Source organism: Ochlerotatus camptorhynchus, unplaced genomic scaffold (genome assembly GCF_037179485.1).
Source record: "Ochlerotatus camptorhynchus isolate MF236.1 unplaced genomic scaffold, CSIRO-AGI_Acam_v1.1 ptg000767l, whole genome shotgun sequence".
Taxonomy (NCBI): domain Eukaryota; kingdom Metazoa; phylum Arthropoda; class Insecta; order Diptera; family Culicidae; genus Ochlerotatus; species Ochlerotatus camptorhynchus.
Window position 1 is genome coordinate 1,316,050 of NW_027041234.1, and position 20,404 is coordinate 1,336,453.

The following is a 20,404-nucleotide window of genomic DNA, read 5'->3' on the forward strand; positions in this document are numbered from 1 at the left end:
CAGAAAAAGGAAACTTTTTATGATCGATTGAGAGTAGGAGTGTCGTTTTTTCATGTATTTTATCCAAAATCCCCATACAAAATTCAAACTAAAAGTGCCAGCTCATCCTTCAACCAAATGAGCTAAAACTTTCAGAGAATGGTTTTCTCACCTAAAGGCTCAAATCTAGAGGTTGGCCCGTGGAAAATTAGAACTTTTATTTTTGTGGGCCAGTCTAATTAGGATCATAGTTCGCTATAGATATGCAAAGAGTAGGAAAATCTTAACATTTGAATCAACACCCATGATTTTTTACGCTTAATGCCCGAGATGTGCAGCGAGCATTTCTCATTTCATTTTTACAACGCAAAAACAAATGCAGTTTATTGCTAGAATAAAAATTTACTTTTTTTACGTGTCTATAACAAGCTTAAAATCTATTCTATCTACTGCTTCAAAAAGAACAACGTTTCGTCAACTGTCTGCAAAGTTATTAGCAAATGAGCAGCAACTATGTATGCCAAGCATGGTGAGAAGAATCTATAGAATCGAGGAACACATATTTACGATTACACCACGAAAAATTTTCCAGAAAGGAGTTTCAAAAAGTTTGGGCTTTTTTCATGCAAAATTCAGCATATTTGTGGTTCTGTGTCAAATTTGGCTAGTTTGTAAACAGTATTCGACTTTGGGGGGTTTTTTTTTATTGACCGCAGGTGTAAGAGCATTTTTATATTTTTTTTCAATTTAAAGTATTATTAGTTCCCAACATTTCATCCTTTGACGGAAACTATATCCGAAGAATACTTAACGATTTACTAATGCGGTCGTGCTTTCGGTACACCTAGGTGTACGAGAAAGGCAAAACGTTAAAATTTATTGCCGATTCCAAATTTCATCAAAACACTATGCTTAGTGGAAACAATCTCACCAAACTCCCAAACCTTCATACATGACAGGTGGTTGCTACTTTCGGTCCCCGCGTCACGGGACAAGTTTTCCTCAAAACACGTGGCACCGATCTCATCCAGGAAGCTTTACGCAACTTCGAAAGGTAGCTGGCGTTCTCTCTGCTGATCGCTACCGTTTCCCATATAGGCATACAAACCACACACCTTCTTTCTCACGTTTGAAAATACTTCTCCGATCGTCATTTGATATCCCGCACACACGCTAGTAACGTAACGCGATGTTAACGGGCTCGCACGCTTACATGAAATATCTACCTTGCGGCTAGCGGGCGGCTACGATACCTACGTAGTTTGCTATTGTTGTTCTAGGTTTCTTCCTCCGCTACGAGCCCCGCACTCGATACGGCTCGACGAACATGTTTGTCAACTTCTTTTAACGGACCGACCGGTTCCTTCGATCGTCGTCATTGTAGACCTCGTCGTCGTCGTCGTCGTCGTGGTGGTGAATCTCTGCTGACTTGCGAGCTGGGCCGACACAGCTCGGTGACCGTGGTGGCAGATTCGGTAAAAATTCGATCCAACATCCTTGTGTGGGTCGTTCCCCTCCGACAATTTCCGCAAAATCTGACCGAGTTCGATTTTTGTGTACTAGGCTTATTAGCAAACGTGTGGTCGAAAGTCAACATCTGAGCGAATCACTAAAGTGGAGTGTATTTGCGGGAGCGTGGAATGGCAAGCGAAAAGACCGGCTTCAAGATCATTAATTAACATTCAGCCATGCAGTGACGAGCGACCCTTTGTGGACTGAACTGGGCTGAATTTGGATTTTGAATGGATTGTTTTGATCAACTCCACTATGCGGAACTGATTAATTGTTTGATCGTGGTGTTTACCGAATCCTTGACTTTGTTAGATTTAATCTGATTCCCGCCGTTTAAGTTCAGCATTGTTAAAGAAGCCCCGGTACTGTGGCTGTGAGTCATGGCAAACATTAACAGATAGCCCTTCTATTGCGGCGAAATCGAAGCATAGGGATGAGTCAATACCAGTGAAAACCAGTTTTAGTTTTGCAATGAAAGTTCAAGATCCGTTTTCGTGATCAAGCAGAACGTGATCACGTGTCGGACTGGTTTTCAAGACAAATCAGTCCCTCTGAGTGGATAAGGATGGTGACGTTCTGTCCTGCGATCGGTTGCCTGTTGCTAAGAGAAATTTTGATCAGTCAGCTACTGATACCGGTGTGGTGGGATAAACTCGTTTCGGGAAGTTTTTGTGGTGTGCCCCGGATTCAATTTCACTATTGGGTTCGTTTTGAATTTAGGTTGGTGAAATTCAGATGATGAGGGTCATCGTTCGCAGTTTTTTTCTCCTCTGTTCGGGACCTAACACCACTGCAACCAGTAATTTGATTTATTGTAGTATATACCGAGTCCTTAGTTTAAGTGCATGTCGTATTACTCCATCACTATTGAGAAATGATGAAGTATTCGATTTTTTGCAAGTTGTCATTCTTGCATTTATTGCCTGGATCCTAGTCTAATTAAAAGGTTCCGCTATTTATACCCTTCGGAGTGTTGAAACACCCTCCAAAGGCGCGCCCCTTTGTCAGTCAAAATTTGATTCCTTAGCAAAAAAAAAGAAGGAATGACACCAATAATGACCATGCATCAGAACCCTATTCTTAACCACTTCAAACTAGAGAACAACGAATAGAAGATTAGGAATCACATAGATGAAGACTAACTAACTCATTTTTTCCTTGTTTCAAGATTATCCTCGGTGGACAAAGCCGAGTCTTGTCACTATCAACAAGGCATACAAAGTAACAAGGACTAAGATGTGTTCCTTGGATTACTGAAAAATCCTGTTCCCCTTAATAATGAGAGAGAGAAGGATTAGTAATTTCCATTTAATTCCACAACCTTATTTGTTTATCCACAGCCACTAAGACGCCCACATTCATCAGGATCCTGTTTTCCCCTAGTTTGAAGTAGTTAAGAATAGGAATCGGTAGATCTTACATCCCGTAATGTACCACGAAAAGGTGATCTACCCACGTTACGTTCGCAGTTAGCGGATGGCTGGATTCTATTATCGAATATAATTGCGTTAAATTTATCCACGTTAATTCATACATTCATAAAGAGCCAACAGTTGGTTTTGTTAGCTGAGAAGTGAAATACTGATGACAGCAAGCATTGAACCTTAACCCACACGTTGATTAGCCAAACTCTTAACTACTGTTATATCTATATGCTTTTTTTCCGCGTCATCATTCACAAATAAGAATCGAAATTCTTCACTGCATTACTGAGGAACACACAATAGACACCATTAATTTAAGCAGAAATATGGATCTCCATAAGATACCAGCAGACAGGGTAACTTGAAACGGATCTGATATTTGCCACAGTTAGATAATAAGGAAAAATCCATAGATTTCCTGTAATTTTCCAGATATTCATAGAATATTCTTAAACATCCTGGAATTTGCCTGAAGTTCATGGAATTTTTTGTGAATTTTTGTAGACTTGCTCGAGATTCTCTTGACTTCCTTAATTTTCTGAAGTCCTCAGAACTTTAAAAGTTTTCACATTGTTCCTGAAGGTAATGGAACTGCTTTGACGTTTACGAAACTTACCGATGGCTCTCGAAACTTCCCTTAACATGTTTTAGATTTCCTGAACATCTCTGGGCTTTTCAAATGTTCTTGCATTTTTTTCAGGAATTGTAGACATATCCTGACAGTTAAACTAGAGGAAATGGATGTAATGTCAGCCTGAATGACCATAAATTGGGCCCATACATAAATTCAGCAATCGACTAAATTTTCAAAGATATCAAAAAATATCCATTATTACAGTCCCAATGACGCGTTCATCTAGATAAAATTGATAAATAGCAGAATTTTAGCGATGGGCCCAATCTTAGATCCATAGGCCAACATTAGAGCCAATTCCCCTATCTCCCAGAATTTCTTAAAAATACTGTAAAATTTCTGAAATTTCCCTGCAGTTAATGGAACACCTCTAAGGTCCTCTGATCTTCCATGAAGTTCTTGGAACATATTTAGAGTTCTTGGAATTTTCCTGAATCTCTTAGTACTGCCTTGAATTTAAGGGGGTATTCCCAATCTTTTGCCTTTTTTCGGCCTGTTTTTCAATTAATTTTTTTTTCAAGGAAAATGAATAGTAATGCGCCTAACTCTTTGGGATTCTTGTTTATTGAACATTAAAGTTTACAAATAAAATTTTTTCGACATAAAAAAAGACATTATTGACGTCACAAAATGGCGGCAAACAGACCCCTGTTCGCCGCAAACGCCTGGACGGACGAAGACTTTTCTCTGGAACGGCTTCATCTGAAACAGATTTCGTGATGAAATTAATAATCTGCATAAGATTCTCTGGAGCTTCTCCCGTTGGCAGCAAAAAATCTTGCAAATTAACAAAATGGCGGCCATATGAAAAAACAGGCGATTTTTAGCCCGCTTTTTTGCAACTTTAAGGTGCTTCAAACAATGTTAAATGTTAATATTTTTGGCTGAAAGTGAGAGAAGCTCCAAAGAATTTAATAAGGAACAAAATGCGCAAAGATTCAAGTCAATATCTCTTATAGTTTCTGAGAAAAATCTTCGCCCGATAAAAAAAATGTGGTTTCGAGAAAAACGCGTTTAAAGTTTTGACTTTAGTTAAAACCATTTGGGGGTTCTTACCATTAGTCGGCTATGCCTGGACACCGAATTCGCTGATCGGAAAACGGCTTGGGGGGATGAAAGTATATAGCCTAAAGTACAAAAAAACGTGAAAAAAAAAAATTTGATTTTTTGAAAAAAAAGATCGGGAATACCCCCTTAATAGAACAGTCCGAAGAATTCCTAAGCTTCATCGGTAATCTCTGAACGTCGGTGGAGCTCTTATACATTTTATGAAGTTTTCCAATCTATGAAGCTTTCTGAACCCTGAACTGTTATCTTGCAATAATTTCACATAACCATAATTCAAAATCTTTCTCATTCATCTTCAAGATGGCTATTTAAGGTATACTTTGGTGAAATAAGACCACTGAAAAAGCGCATGGGTGTCGTAAAACATTAGAGAAAATTTCCAAAAAGGGTGCGGACAAAATCAGGTCATTACTGTAGTAGAAAATTTGGTAGTATCTCAAAACTTCCCGCTATTTTCCGGAAATTAATGGAACTGCAATCATCTTCCCTGAAGTTCCACCAACTCTCGATACTGTTCTGAAGCTTCGGAACTTTTTTAAAAATGTTCCCGCATTTTTGACGTTGGTCTGTGATCTCTATATGAGGGTACACTTTGTGAAAACGGAAAATAATACATGTTACAAAATTATGAAAGATTTTGAACGCTAATAACTCAGCTGCTCCTGGACCAATTTCAATAAATCTATCACCAATCGATCAGATATATTTCTACGCATCCGTTAAATTCAAGACTATCGTATTTCATATTTTCACTATTGAATATTGCACGAATGTGCAACTGCTGCTGTGATAATTCAAATTATCACCGATTTCCTGTGAAAAGCGGTTTCCTTAACACAGATTTCAAAGTTGAGTTCCATCCGGTCTCACCAAGTGGTGTTTATACAATCACCGCGTGGTGCGTTTGTGATGTTCTCCAGTACACAACGAAAGGCTGCCTGCAAGCAGCGAACTGCAGCCCACATGAGCATCCATAGAAGAAGGAAGAAGCCGCACCGCTATTGATCGGAATCAGTAGCTCTTCGTGAGTCGCTGTAGGCCATCTATGTCAAGTGTGTCATACTAAAGAGTATGAACAGTTCCCTGCTCAAATTCCTATTCCTACTCAAAACAAAAGCTCCTGCTCCAGTTAACAAATAAGATTTATTATATAAGACCACGTAGTCCTACGTCACCATTGCGTTCAACCCCATAAGGCTGTCCCTTGTAGTTTTTTTGATGTTCATGAAACTTTCAGGCTGTTCTCGGAAATTCCCTGAAGTTCCCGAAGGTTTCCTGATGTTCTTTGGGCCCCTTTGAATCTCCCTGAAAGTTTCGGAACTTTTGTGATGTTTCCTTAATTTTCCTGAAATTGAAACGAAATAATTTTTGCTGTTTTTTTGATATGAAATAATTTTTTTAAATTTTCCTGAAATTCATAAAACTGTCCATACATTTTTGGAACTAATTCTTCAAAATCTTATATTTTCCCTTAACGTACAGATGTTTTATCGTGTTTTTCTGATGTTATTCGAATGGCTAGAAACAGCTCTGATCTTCTTTGAAGTCCTCCTGAGTTCCCTGATTTGTTCAGTATGTTATAAAAGTTTGCACTATTCTTCTGACGTTAACACTCCAAACACGATGGAAAATTGGCAATGTTTGATTAATCATTACTCAAGAATTTATCCATAGATTTAAAACTTTTTCGTACCGTATAAATTTTTACAGTCTGTAGTTTCAAGTTGCTGCAATAGGTTTGAAACTAGTCAATAAATGGCTGAGCTTTGATTTTTCAAGCATTGCAAGATTTCCGTTACCCATTTAAAGGGAGGCATCATGTTCGGAGTGTCCATTGAATTGTCACGAATTTTCATGAAGTTTGGAAACTTCTTTGAAGCTCACGTAACTTTCTTCTGATCTTAACCGAACTTCTCTGGACTCCCCTCCTCCATGAAGTTCCCTTTTTTCTAATGTTTGGGAAATTATCTAGATATACATATAACTTGTCTCAAGATCCTGAAATGTCCTGAAGTTTTCGAAACATTCCTTAAAATTTAGAAACTCCTTTAAAATTTCTGTATTCTTCCTGAAGATAATGGGACTGCTCTGAAGTACTCAGAAATTCCTCGAAGTACTTGGGATTTTCCTGCATATAATGGCAATACCAGAGGGAACGAAACATCCTTATCCCATATCAATTTTATCCTCCAATCTGAAGTCTCAACCACATACAGCCATTCCATAGCAAAACTATTAAGTGGTTCTCAGAATTTCGTAAGAATTATGAATTGGTGGTTTATATTAGACCCATATTTTAAATTATCAAACGGGTGACCATTTCCATGTTAGGGTGGTAAAAAAAGAAGATTTGTTTCAAAGATGACTTATTTTAAAAACATCATAAAATTGATTGAATTTGTTTTTTTTTTAATTTTCATGGTTCGTAGACAGAGAAGGCAATGTGTTTTTATATTTTTCCTTGAACATTTTTGGCATTTTCACACAACATAATAAAAAAAATGAGTTGTATTTTTTTGAGCTTATTAACTTTTGGGCTTACGCTCAATACTCCTATTCTACTAGACTACAATACGTCTCCATTGATTTAAAGCGACTGTAAATTGTCACGACTGGGGACTTCCACCCTTGAAAATGTCTTTATAACAGTCCATAAATTCTTTGCAGAACACTCAAATTTGACCTTAAATTCTCTTCGAATTTTAAATTGTTTCTAAGTATTCAATGAAGCTTCCTTTTTTAATTTGCTTGAAATTCTTCGTAGAATTCTCATGCAATTTGCTTCAGATTCTCGACTTACAATTAAAAAGGGCCTTTTAGCTTTTATGAGCCAAACTTGTTATCTTCCTTCCCTGCCAACATCATCGGGCAAGAAAAACTCTCACGTCGAGAATTGCCTTAAAATTTTGCTTAGAATCATCTTGGAATTCTCTTCTAAATTCCTCTGGAAATTGCATGGAATTCAAATTAAAATTCACTGAAAATTCCATTCGGAAAGCGCTTGGAATTATCCTCGAAATTTACTTATAACTCCTAGCAGAATTATTTTAGAACTGTACCCTCAAAATTCGCTTCCTGTGATATTTTTCACGAATCTTGGAAATCTCTTCACTCTTGGGAATTCTATTAAAAACTTTCTTAGAGATTTTGCTAAAATTCCGTAGAAAATACTCTCTGAAATACCTTGGTGTAATTTCCAGAATTCAATCTAAAATCTGCTCAAATTTGTTTTGGGAAAAAAATCTAAAATTCTCTTAACAGTTTTTCAAAGTGACTGTATCGCGAAAATCTAGTCCAGTTCAAGGGTTTTGAAATCTCGATGTTTTCGAAGAAAGAACGAGGTATATTATACCAGGTTTGTCATCTTTCGGTTATTTCCCAGTGACTTCAAATTCCCAGCAACACTCAGTGTTGAATTTATAATAGGATCAAAATCATCGTAATACCCTTTCATTTGAGTATATTTTGCTCAACTTGCAAAAATGCAACATCAAGCATTGACCAACCACAAGTTTGCAACTTTATTTACACAACAACCATCCTCAAAATACACTGAGCAATTAAGTTGTTTGAGACTAGCGAAATCAGCCATACTTATTAATAGGTTTCCCAAAAATGGATTCCATGATTTTCCCTGATTTCCAGGCTTTTTATATGTAGTCAACACCCTGTCATTACTCACTTCATATATATAGGATGTACACCACATCCTATTATTAATTGATTTTATACGAACATGCCAAGGGAGCAAGCAGTATCCTATGCAGAAGGTTCATTCCACAAAACTTGGACGTGGCTCTTATTCAGGAGCCATGGTTCAACAATAATAAGAATTTAGGAAACTCTACACCACAATGTAAGCTTCTTTATGATAACACGCAGTCTGCACCTGCAATTCTGATACGGGCAAATATAACTGCATGCCTGTTGCAAAATTCATCAACAGAGACACCGTGGCAATACAACTGGAAGTTCCAACGATCCGGGGGAAAACCGATATCATCGTAGCCTCGGCACATTTCCCAGGACACAACGAACTTACTGCACTGATTCAACATAGTAAATTGAAGAACAAATAGCTCATCATTGGTTGTGATGCAAATGCTCACCACATAGTGTGGGGTAGCACGAACAACAATGTTAGAGGTGATTGTTTACTCCAATATTTAATATCTAATAGCATCAACATTTGCAATCAAGGAAATCATCCTACATTTGTTAATTGAATTAGACAAGAAATACATGATCTTACACTAAGTAGCTCAAAATCGTCAGATATGATAGACAATTGGCATGTTCCAAATGAATCATCATTATCTGATCATATAATGTTTAATTATAACTCTGGTGTTCTGCAACCGAACAAGTCAGAGATCCAAGAAAAACATATTGGGATAATTTCTACTCCATACTTTTGAAAGAGGATTTCATGCTAGTGGACAGGGTTGCTTCCACTCACTTGCTATAAAAAAATGATTACCTGAATTTTGAAATCATTCGATGTTATAATGATGTTTTGTACTTGTGTCAATTTCGCTACCAGTGTGTTACAATCAACGATCTTATGATTCGTGAGCGTTCACTCAGAGTGGGAATTGTGGGTTCGAATCCCACCGGTGCCCTTAGATTTTTTCGCAAATTTTCTCACACACACGTCTCTTACCGATGATATGTGCTTACCTCTCAGTATGTTAAAACTTTCCTATAAACAATTAAATTGACTGCAACGTCGCTAAACCGTAAATCAAAAAACTAATTCTTTAACTTCTTAGATTTTCTCTAAACGTCCAGACCTTCCTGATGTTTTATCATGTTTTTCTGATGTTATTCTAACTGCTAGAAACTGCTCTGAACTTTTTTAAAGTCCTCTTGACTTCCTTGATTTGGTCAGTATTTTAAAAATCGACAACAAGGAGTTATATCCAAGATAGCACGTGAGTTTGATTACCCTCTTTGTCTACGTTAGATCTGTTAGTTAGTTAGATCTGTTCTTAAATTTGCTTCTGCCGTCTGGACACCATATGGTGCTGTGTGGATTTCACGAATAGAATCAGTGCAGCGTACATTTGTGAGAAGTGCTCTGCGTTGCCTACCATGGTCAGATTCATTACAACTGCTCCCTTACGAACATTGCTGTGCACTGCTTAGTATTGAACCGCTAGTGGTTAAAAGCAAGTTCAACCAAGTCATTTTTGGATTTTACGCTCCGAAGTAGACAGCCCTACATTGCTGAGTAAACTCAACATCTACGCGCCTCAACTGTGCTGCTGCCAAGGCAGCTGTTGCGCCAACCACCGAGACGAACACTGTATCGATTCAATAATCCTATCTATCGCATCGGACGTCGAAAACTTCATGATAATTATAGTTTGTTTGACTTCAACATTTACTACCTATGCTATATTGCTATTGCGGGAGTAGACATCAAAATTCTAGCCAAAATAATTCTAAAGGTATTTGAGAAAAGGCAGACGCACACTTTTTTGCCCGTAAATTTGAAGACAGCCAGGTAAGCGGAGTTTTCCAGCTGTTGCTCGAGTTTTCGTTAAGGTTTAGGTGTCAACTATCACATTCTGGTGGTTTGTCATGTGGACCGACGCAAGTCGACCAGCTCCGATCGAGAATGGAATAAGCTGTTCCTGCACTAGCACCACTGTCCATCCTGATCGACGATTTCGGACTCACCCCAGTCGAACCAACACCCCAGCGAAATACAAACTCAAACGAATCGATCCTGAACTCCGATCAACAAGCATGTCACATGTGTCGAAGAATCCGTTGAGCCAGCCAAGATACTCCATCTTGAAGACACTTTGTCGAGTGTGACCCAAAATCACATATGCTTCGTTAGTGTGGTGGCCTTAAACTACACAAATTTCAGCCCATAAAAAGCTTGAACAATTAAAACGACTGGCGTGCTCGTCAATAACTGGAGCAATGACCAGTGCACCCTCTAAGGTCTAAGATGCTCTTTTACGTCTTCTGCCGCTACATCAATTCGTGCAACTTGAAGCAGAAAAAAGTGCTCTAAGGCTGAAACGTGTAAAACGTTTTCAAGATGGAGACCTCAATGGGCACCTACGAATCCTCAGAGATTTCAACTAAGGACTTCAGTAGCCATGAATGAAGACGGGATGGAGGCCAATGTTCCCTTTGAAGTGATTGAATCCAATCGCATCATGTGGGAAGATGGCGGTCCTAAAATTTGACCAGGATTACTTGTGTTTTACACCGATGGCTCCAAAATGAGTAAATCTACCGGAGCTGGGATCACAGGCCCAGGAATCAACATCCAGGCAGAAATACATGTACAAATATAGGGGAAATGCAGGTAATGTCGGCCTAAGTGTCCCTAATTTGGGCCCATACATAAATTCAGCAATCAACTAAATTTTCAATAGCAACCAAAAATATCCATTAGTAACGTCCCAATAACGCGTTCATCTAGATAAAATTGATAAATAGCAGACTTTTAGCGATGGGCCCAAATTAGGGACATGTAGGCCGACATTACCTACATTTCCCCTATGTTTGACTGGAAAATACAGACTATTTTCTCTGATAGTAAAGCAGCACTGAATACTTCAAAAGCATACATCCTCTCCTTGGGATAAGAGCAAGTCAAATTTGGTGGCATATTCGATTTGATGCTGTACAGTGAATATTACACGTCAGCGCTGGAGGAATATTATATGTTATTCGATGGATGCGTTTATCGGAAGGAAAGCTTACTAGTTTGGCGCTGTGAGTTTCCCAACTGCCCGTGTCAACTGTTGGTAGAAAATAATTTCAGCAAGTTCTGGATCTATGGAGCACACAACCATGCTAAACTAACCAGCGACCAGAGAAAGTTTACCCAAATCGATCAACGTGTTTGTGCATTTCTGAACAAACTTCGGAATCAGATGGATGGCATAACTGATGAGATGCAAGACAAAACTGCATGGTCGATCTGTGCCCAGCAAAATTTAGTGTCGGATCCACAGCAAACTGTCCCGTCAAATTCGGAATCAAGCGTAATTCAGTACAGCACGGAAGGTGATAAGCCATCGATCGTTGTCAATTTTCACAGGTACTACGAGGAAGCGGTGAACAGCGACGTTATTCCATCTCAAATCTACTGGCGATGCAACGACAAAAACTGTCTCGGAATGATCTTAACAACGGCAGATCTTCGTAGTTACAAGGTGTGCAAAGACCATAACCATGTTCCCAAATCCGTGCCCGATAGGTCCTCTATTCAGATAGACTCATTGATGGCGTTCTACAAAGATATCAAAAACTATTCCATGTACCTTTTTCTCTTCTTGTACCAGAGAGAAGTCTGCTACAGCAGTCCGACCAATTCGGAAGTACTTTGGAAGTGTATGGTCACAAAATGTCCTGGCACCATGATCGTTTTCCCAAGCCTTAAATATGCCCCAGGTTTAGCCCACAACCATGGACCTATGAATTGGCCAATGAGCAATCTGACCAAGGTACCCTCTGCAGAAGCTCTGACCAAACCAATCATCGTCTCGAAAATAAGTTTCTACCGGTGTTCGACCAACGACGGGATTTGCTTGCTCTACAAGCAATTCATTTACAGCGTACTCTCGTTCCTTTCGACGGATGCCATCGCCTGGAAGTGTAGAAACGTTGGATGCGATGGCCAATTACGGTCCGGGATGCAGTTTGAGTATTTAACAACTGTCAAGAACTACAATCACGGGCCCGTGCTGGAGCTAACCGTTAACGTCGAAAGCTACCTGACAGTCCCCGACGCCTTGATGGAGCTGAAAGCGCAAAACCTAGTCAAGCTTAACTGTCCACAGTTGTAAGACAAAATCGAAAAGCGGATCGCAGCCGTATTGCGTTCGAAACGCAACCAGAATAGTCTCAAGAAACGCAGGAAGTCAACATGGTGTTGATTCTTATTCTTTACTTTTGTTATCGTTCATTTTGACTTTTTTTTTCAGCTAATTACTTTCCTTGTTGGTTCACAATAAATATAACTTTTGTTTTGTTTTCAATTTAAAACAGCTGGCTAAAACTAATAATGTTAAACTATACTGGGTAATGAAAAAGCCGATTCAATAGCAAGAATTGACTGTTCAACTGATTTCAGCGGACCTGAGCCATTTTGGGGGGTATCTAAAGCGTCAACGGCGCCGGTGGTGTAGTGGTAAGCGTGATTACCTCTCACCCCAGCAGGCCTGGGTTCAATCCCAGTCGGCGCCGTCGGGATGTTCTGAGGCATAATATCTCTGGAAGTAAAGCCGTTAGTTCCCGGTTCATGAGTTGATGGGTCGATAGGTAGGGTCCAGGTGTGGGAGTTGCCTCCCTGGCATCGGTAGCATTGGTGTTCAGCACGGAAAAAAAAATCAAGGAAAAAAATCTACATCTTTCTTAAAATCCGAGCTCAGAACCTGGGAATCATCGATGATTCATGCCAATTAGGGGAAATGGCTCTAATGTTGGCCTACACTCAAACATATGTATAAACAGAGAAAGATTAAAATTTAATCATTTTATGGTTAAGCAATGTTTTCACATTGGTAAGATTAGAATTTTCTGTAAAATAATATTAAGTCAGAATATGGACTTGGAATTCGTTTAGTGTATGCCATTGAACTTTGGTAGACTTTTATTAATGCAACACATCGTCACCCCACTGAAGTTAATAGCATTCTTAACAAGGTTCTTAACTTTGTCTTTCGCACGGAAGTTCCTCGTTAAATCTACAAGGAAGAATATGAAATAACATTTGGGGGCTCCGATGGCTTTGACGAGTGAGGAGTCGTTTGTTAAATTCGTGGAGTGCCGTGTTCTACTGAAAGTGTGTCCTCAAATTACGCGGAAAATCGATGGTTCTGCTAAGATTTTGTAAGCTTTATCCTTCAAATACTTCACACGATGGTAAACACATTTTTTCCTTTCCAGGATAATGCTTCCAACTGCTATCACTTGCGCGACTTCCGTGGCCAATACATTGCTATAGATTGCTACGGTTGGCTGCACAAGGAGGCATTTACCCACGTGGACAAGCTGACCCGTGGTGAAGTACATCTATATTTTGACATCGCCTGGCCAAGGCTATCACCGAAGTCAAACGGCGGAATTCAAGGGATAATTGAAGCTAATCAAATAAATAGGCAGCCGAGTTGCTGCTGATAGATATGACTGAGAGAGCCAAGAACTACCTACGAATTTGTATCAGTACTAACCACGAGATGGCCCAGCAGCTAATCCAGGAATGCCGAATGAGGAAGGTGGACTGCAGGTCAATCTTTCAACTGAAAACATTCGGTGGTGACGCATCCCGGTGTTTGGAGAGGTTGCACCTACGAGAGTCAGAAGTCTAAGCTAGTCGGCATCTCCAAAAAGCTCACAATGCGTTGCAACGGTACGGAATAAGTTAAAAGTGGGTATTATTGTGAGGAGACCAAATCCGAATCTGGATTTATGAGAATCGGGAAATCCATCGACGATGTACTACGGGTGTACGGATCCACTGAAATGGTATAACCTAACAACTAAAGCTTTCATCCCGGAATGTCCCGGGATGAAAATCCCGGGATTGTTACATTTTCCGGGATTACCGAATCCTGGGAAATAAATTTATCGCGTGAATCCCGGGAATTTTTTTTATCACTCTTTTACCCCATTAAATCTATCTTAGAATATCTGTAGCAGAATCCAGAACTTTCACATCTTATGAAATATAGTTACGTTGGTACCTACATCAAGTATTGCTGACGGCACATGACGCCCTCAGCAACAGGAATGGAATCTATATAGCAAGCACTCCGAAAAGAGCTGTACGACAGAATGGCCCCAACAACGAGACCGGACGTGATCGACGACTGCACTTCGCACCCAGGACAGCGTCAGCAGAATTTCAGACTAGTAGTAGGTAACAAGTAGGGAGACTTTGACAAATTCAATCATCCCAGTTCGTATCCGCGAGTAGAAGAGAAGCTAATTCCAATTTATAATTAATTAATTAGTGAATAAGTAGTGAAGATAAGTGAATAAATCATTTTTTTTTTCTAAAACACTGAGCCACGACTCGTTAATATATATCTCTTCCCTTCGTTTGTCATTCATTCTGATTTATCGAAAGTATGGCACACAGATATCACTTTTTGTATATGATCGTTGCACAAGAACTACAAGAAGCATTCGTGAAAAATACGATCTAGCAGTGAAACATATAAACGTATTAAATTAAATATAAAATATAAATATAAAAATAAAAATGTATTAAATTATATAATCGCGTATCTAGATGGTACATTGGGCTTGTAGAACGCTTGAAGACCTTGATAAAACTTGCAATGTTACTTGGGCATCATTCATAGTTGATCGAAAAACAATTGAAATGCATTGTTAAGATGGTTGGAAGTACGTAGTACTAGTCTCAACTGATGAAAAAACTCAGTATTTGCAGTTTTTAGAGTCCTTCCGTAGATAAGCGAGCTGAATCTTGTAAAATGCTTACTCCTTCTGGAGGAACTTCTATGTGTCACCGTTTTCTATCCTGGGTTCCATAGCTCTCCATCGCTGTCATTTGTTACGCACAAAGGTATGCATTACCTTTACCGGTTAGTATGTAATCTAAAGCACGGCAACATAGTTTTTACAATTTATGAGAGAAATCATCCACCATCATGATCTGTACGGGCTATTGTGAAAAATGGCTGACAAACATACCATCACGTCACACTAGGGAACTTATTAGACGTCAAAAGACATTCATTTGATTTCAGAGAACTTCATAGAAGTTCGTGGAACTTCGTAAAACTTCAGGGACCATCATAGATCTTCAGGATACTTCGTAGAATGTTAAACAACTTCGTGGACGATGATTACGGAACATCGCATGAATTATTTCAAAGTTCAGCAAGCTGGGCAGAAATTAAGTTGTACCTATCGAAAAATTAAAAGATGTAAGCTATGGAAAAATCTTTGAAGTACTGGGAACTTCGAAGAAGTTGACGGAATATCCCAGGATTTCGTCGAATATTCTACATATTTTAAGTTCATGGAACTGAGCTTAAGATCAAGAAGGTTCTTGAAAGTACAGGAATCTTCGTAAAACTGATATTCACGGATTTGCGATGATATCTTTCGATATTATTCAAGACTTTTCAACTTAATCAAGTTATGTTCTGAAGATCTGCAACTGTTCAAAAATTCAATCGACATCTTCTAGACATCCTTCCAAGATGGACATTTGATTAAAGAGAATTTAAAGGATATGCAGTTGGTCCGAGGTTTAAAGACCTCTGGATATTTTTCAAGACTTCAGGTTGATCAATTGTTATTTTTAAGATATTCAACTGTTCATATAATTCAAATAATGTCTCTAGATGGTCTCTCGAGATTGTTGGTTGGTTAGATATAAGTATATAAGTATATAATCTGAATTTTTTAAACTAGTCAAACATTCAATTGGTTCTCTCAAGATGGCAGATCGGTTAGGAAGTACTTAAAGATCTCCAACACAATAAAGTCCTCTGGATATTTTTCAAGGCTTCAGGTTGATCAAGTAATATTGTGAAGATATTCTCCCAAAACTGTCCATTGATCAGGAAGTATTCAAAAGATCTCCAGCTAATCGAATATGTCAGTGAAGTTCTGTGAATATTCAATTGGATGAAGTTCTATTCTGAAATATCCGATTTTTCATATTCAACAAATTCAGGAAAAAGCTTAAAATATGAAGTCAAAAACTTCATTTATTTAACAAAAATCTTCATATGCCAGCTTGAAATTAAAAAAAAAATGGAAGCCTGCTTCAGCTTCCGCGTGTCTTGAAACAACTTCACAAATCATGAGATGTCTTCAAAATGTCTGCATGAAAAAAATACCTTCACAGAATTTTAAATGTCTTCAAATGAAGAAATGTCTTTAAATCTGGTGTCCCTAGTTTTGAAGGAATCTCCATGTTTTAATCTTTCTTCGAAGGAGATGAAACATACGAATATTAAAATAATTTACTGTCTTTGTTCACTACCCGGGATCCCAGAATTTCCCGGGATATCAAATAAATATTTCCCGAATTCCGGGATGGTGGAAACCACCGGGAAATGGAAGCTCTATTAACAACCACTATAACCGTGTAGCAGCAGCAGCAGCAGCAGCAGCAGCAGCAGCAGCAGCAGCAGCAGCAGCAGCAGCAGAAGACTCGATTTCAGGTTTCGGAAAAGTCCTTCCCGGAGAAATCCTTTTCAAGTAAGTTGGGCTTAAGTACTCTTTTTGTGGAAATATTTAAAACAAGCTATTGTAATTTTCTGGTCTCCTCAACAGCTCCCATATCGATCAGTTGACGTTTGACGGAGCCAATCCTGCTGATATCATGAAGATCCCTCGGAAAACAATTCCTGCGTCAGGTCAGTTCAGTGAAACAAATCTCCAGGCCAACAGGAGGAAACAAATTCACTGCAAATAGCCAACGTTTACCTGCTTTTGCCGGGAGCCAAAGGAGAGAAGACTCCCGAAAAGCAGCAGCCTGCATTGCAGAACGATGTCAGCTGCTTGAATTATAATTTAATTTAAAGTATATTTATTTCTTTGAAAATAAAATTCGATTTTCAAACTTTTACCTTTGTTCACGATTCAACAGTAACCAAAAGAATTCGAGGTACAGTATCAATACATTTGACAAATAAAGCCCCATTATAAGCATTCACATACCAGAACTTTATTCTTTGGATGAATAATCCAATTTTATACTAAAGGGTGATACGGTCAAAATTTGGTCAAGGGAAAACGCGTGTAAATCGGTGAAATCGTTTATTTAAAAAAATCAAATTAAATTTCTTTTGCAAGTTCAATTAGTATAAAATTCAGGAAAAATATTCAGTTAGGCTTCCACTTTTCCAAATCCGAATTGCCGGGCCTTACGCTTGACCCCTGCCATCAGATTTTGTACAGCCACCTTGTCCACCTTCTTCGCCGCAGAAAGCCAGTTTGCCTTGAACTGCTGCTCGCCCTTAGCAGTTTTTTTGGTCTTCTTTAGGTTCCGCTTGACAATAGCCCAGTATTTCTCAATTGGGCGGAGCTCTGGCGTGTTGGGAGGGTTCTTGTCCTTGGGAACCACCTGCACGTTGTTGGCGGCGTACCACTCCATGGCCTTTTTACCGTAATGGCAAGATGCCAAATCCGGCCAAAACAGTACGGAACAACCGTGTTTCTTCAGGAAAGGCAGCAGACGTTTATTCAAACACTCTTTCACGTAAATTTCTTGGTTGACAGTCCCGGAAGCTATGAAAATGCTGCTTTTCAAGCCACAGGTACAGATGGCTTGCCAAACCAGATATTTCTTTGCGAACTTTGACAGTTTCATGTGCTTGAAAACATCTGCTACCTTTCCCCTTCCTTTTGCCGTATAAAACTCCTGTCCCGGTAGCTGCTTGTAGTCGGCTTTGACGTAGGTTTCGTCGTCCATTACCACGCAGTCAAACTTCGTCAGCATCGTCGTGTACAGCCTCCGGGATCGCGCTTTGGCCGTCGTATTTTGTTTATCATCGCGATTTGGAGTCACTACCTTCTTGTAAGTCGATAGTCCGGCTCGTTTTTTGGCTCGATGCACGGTTGTAGACGATACACCCAGCTTATTTGCGGCATCTCGGAGAGAGAGGTTAGGGTTTCGCTTGAAACTACCGGCAACTCTCTTTGTCGTCTCAGCGGCTTCCGGTTTTCGATTTCCCCCCGATCCAGACTTCCTGGCTGTCGACAAACGTTCCCCAAACACTTTAATTACATTTGTAACGGTTGATTTGGCAACTTTTAGCGATTTTGCCAACTTTGCGTGCGAGTAGCTCGGATTTTCGCGATGCGCGAGCAAAATTTTGATACGCTGCTCTTCTTGCTTGGACGGCATTTTGACAACTGAAGAGTGAATTCCAAAATCAAAATAGGAGCAACATTCTACACACACACACCTTCAAAATGAGGGGTGTTCAGGTTTTTTAAATGCAAAATTGAAAGAAATACGTCAAGTTGATATTGACCAAATTTTGAGCGTATCACCCTTTAAGTTCATATTCTCTCTCTCTTTATACCGAAATAGGGGAAATGGTTCTAATATTGGCCTATGGCTCTAAGATTGGACCAATCGTTAAAAATCTGCTATTTATCAATTTTATCTAGATGAACGCGTCATTGGGACGGTACTAATGGATAATTTTGGTCGCTATTGAAAATTTAGTCGATTGCTGAATTTATGTATGGGCCCAAATTAGAGGCATTTAGGCCGACATTACATCCATTTTCCCTACTACACCTTGTAATAGAATCACATGCAGCCTACTCAGCTTTTTTTCCTTTGATTTGTTTTTCGTTGATCTTTTTTTTATGTGCTGAGCACCAATGCTACCGACGCCAGGGAGGCAGCTCCCACACCTGGACCCTACCTATCGAGCCCTCAACTCATGAAACGGGGACCAACGGCTTTACTTCCCTTCCCCTGTGATCAGAGATGTTATGCCTCAGAACATCCCGGCTGCGCCGACTGGAATTGAACACAGGCCTGCTGGGTTGAGAGGTAATCACGCTTACCACTACACCACCGGCGCCACTGAGCCTACTCAGCTTTTAAAAAGAAGACCTGAGTACGTTGACTGGTCTATTCACCGGACACTGTCCAAGCAAGTATCACCTTCAAAAAATAGGTTAGCTGACAGATCAAGAGCAAATTTTCATTACGTCGAAAGTAACAAAGGTAAACAAAGTCGAGCTATCAGTGTCAATCGATACTCCTGCTATTTCACTATATACTGTCCGAATATAGGATCACATCCCATTTTTAAATTTATTTACCAGTCAAATCACCTTCCGATCAAAATAGTTTTCGATGTTACTTAAGTCACCCGATTTCTATGGAGATGCTGTTTGCCTTAAGTAACAGCGCTGAGAAACCCGTGAAAAGTGTACGTTCGTCGTTTCGCTTTCTCATTATTAAAGTGAATAAATCGAACTGTTTCTTGCTAAGATGATTTCGGTGGTCCTAAAACGATGAATGGGCTGCACGTAAGGAGACGTAATTGATAATTCTCCGGAATATCCTGGTAAATAAACTTTGACTTAGGTAACAATAGGGGCCACCAAACGACGTATAATAACTTTTGACTCAAAAACCCAGTATTTTTTAACATGAAAGCTAGCGATTTGCATTTGTATGATTAAAACTCTGCTAAATATGTTAAGCATTGCTATCATTATGAGAATATATGTGTTTTATTGGAAATAGGAATAACTTTTCGGTCATCAAAACAAAACATTATTTTTCTTGGATCGGTGCGAATGTTACTTACGACATAATGAAAATTTGCTCTTGAGATGATACATGTTGCTTCAGTAATTTTGACGTTGAAACTTTGGAACACCTACTGTGTCAATGTGCATTAATTCATTAGCCCAACGAAATATGGTCTCCTGAACTAAAAAAGGTAACGAACTTCATTAGTGATGAAACGAAGAAGAAGAAGAAGAAGAAGAAGAAGAAGACGAAGAATAAGAAGAAGGAGAACATTTTCAAGTTCGGTTACTCCAGAAAAGTGTCCAAAGAAGCACACCCCAACGGTATTAAAACTAACTACAACCTGAAAAGTTTCACTCAACCGAACAAATTTGCCGAAAACGGAAAAACTCCATATGGTCTGGATCATTATGATTCAGATAAAACAATTATTGACTCACATACGCCCCCTACCCACTCAGAATTTATTGTCTTGTTTTATTTTTTCACCAAAATCCCAACAGCTGAACGTTGCGTAAAACTTTGGCCTTCATTTTAAAG

The 20,404-nt window shown here is 39.2% G+C and overlaps 1 protein-coding gene across 2 annotated transcripts in view; it reads right to left on the minus strand.

The window, feature by feature from the left end:
• Window positions 1-20,404, minus strand: part of osy (oskyddad) — a 165,888-nt gene that overhangs the window by 143,759 nt on the left and 1,725 nt on the right. The gene's annotated exons all lie outside the window — the stretch shown is intronic.